The sequence below is a fragment of the Aplysia californica genome, unplaced genomic scaffold (genome assembly GCF_000002075.1).
Source record: "Aplysia californica isolate F4 #8 unplaced genomic scaffold, AplCal3.0 scaffold00465, whole genome shotgun sequence".
Taxonomy (NCBI): domain Eukaryota; kingdom Metazoa; phylum Mollusca; class Gastropoda; order Aplysiida; family Aplysiidae; genus Aplysia; species Aplysia californica.
Window position 1 is genome coordinate 498,986 of NW_004797735.1, and position 1,862 is coordinate 500,847.

A 1,862-nucleotide genomic window follows, 5' to 3' on the forward strand; every position below is an offset into this window, starting at 1 on the left:
GCTCTCTCTCTCTCTCTCTCTCTCTCTCTCTTGAGCCGCTGTGGCAGAGAAGATAATGTATTGTGTACTTTCTCGGTGAATAAAAATGACCGGGCTCGTTGCATAAGATCTAGGTACAAAAGGGTTCGACTGCCCAGAGGCACAAAAGACCAAGATGGGGTCGCTACATTCCCGTGGTCGCGATCCCTTCACCAGCTTGTTGCTGACCTGACCAGTGTTATGTTTCAGGAAGTCAGAAAAGAAAATTGTACGAATGATGCTACTATTCAAAGCAGCTTAGTAAAGGTTGGCTGCATTGGTATCCTGGGGCGAAGATGAGGGTGAGTTTGTTTTTTTGTTTTGTTGTTGTTGTTTTGTTGTTTGTTTGTTTTTTTTTTGGGGGGGGGTTGTTTCTATACTTGAGGAGTTTGTCACTGATGTGGCTTTGCCGGGCCTTGTTCTGCTTCAGTTCGCCGCTACTCTGCTGGCAATGTCTTGAATAGCTTGCTCATTTATTTATGATGTAAATGATTGTATTTTTGGTGCAGCAAGAGTGGCGAAAGTCCAGCAATAATGCGTAGCTAGTGCTATTTCACTTGCACACCCGTGTATGCACATAAATGCATAATGTAACAATCCCGGAGAGCATAATTATTCTAGTTTACATAATGGACTACTGACCTTTGCACAGTTTTTACGGAATAACTTTTAACCAACTAAAATGATTGTATTTCTAAGGAATCCATAGTTAACTAGACAAAATATGTGATATTTAATTTTCTAAAGACAAGCGTCTATAATTCTAAGGCAATAATGTTATAATATACTTTATAAACTCGAGTTTTTATTTCCAAAGGAAATTAAAGGAAATGCTTGACCTTATTTTGTGACACATTTTTGTTTACTGCAAATTGCAAATAGGTTTTTGTTCCTCAGTATAGAAGAAGTAAAGATTAAAGGAAATTAAGGAAAATACTTGCAATTGTTTTGTTACTCATTTTTGTTTACTGCAAATTGTAAATAGGTTTTTGTTCCTCAATATAAAAGAAATGAAGATAAAGGAAATTAAGGGAAATACTTGCCATTATTTTATGACTCATTTTTGTTTACTGCAAATTGCAAATATGTTTTGGCTCCTCAGTATAGCATAAATAAAGATGAAGAATCGTGGCGTATACTTTGCTATTATCTATTATTTCCTATTATACTTACAACTACTAGGGAGTCTAGTGTGCTGTCCATTGTATTAGTGCTGCTTGTTTGCCTAGTGTTCATCATGACTTATTAGTTCAAGAATAATTGCTGAAAGGGGGTTCTGACTTTTTATATATATATATACAGTGTTGCATTTTGAATTGTAAGTCGGCCTTGTTTTATAGACAGTCCGGACACTTATTTTAAACAGTTTTCTTAGCATTTCTGGAAAGTAATTTTTACAAGGTACTATGATAAGTATGTAACGAAAATGCTCCAAATATTCTAAAAGGCTAAATATAGAGCGGGGAAAGTTATAAAAACGAAATGTTAAAAAAGGAACAATTTTTTTTGAAAGAGTGCATGAAAAGTTAAGAGCAAAAAAAGGAAGAGATATGTGTGTATGTGCATTCTTCGGAGAGAACAAAATTCAAGAGAAAAAGAAAAAGTATTTGAGGTCCAAGCAAGGCATATTTTGAACTACTTTTGTTGTAGTGTTTGCAAAGTATAATGTGAAAGAAAATGTCAAGTTTTTGTTCATGAACATCAGTATTCCAGTCAGATGAAATCATGCAGTCCACGACTATTCCAGTCAAGAGAGGAAAAAAGAATGTCTGGTATCCCACGTCAAATGAGAAGTTTTTGGTGTTAATAGTTTTATATATCCATGTGTGTTTGTATATATATAT

General features: G+C 34.9%; 1 protein-coding gene across 1 annotated transcript in view; it reads left to right on the forward strand.

Annotated features, from left to right (window-relative positions):
* The window catches only part of LOC101853480 (microtubule-associated serine/threonine-protein kinase 3), a gene marked incomplete in the record, with an annotated part of 165,506 nt that overhangs the window by 132,714 nt on the left and 30,930 nt on the right, over positions 1-1,862 (forward strand).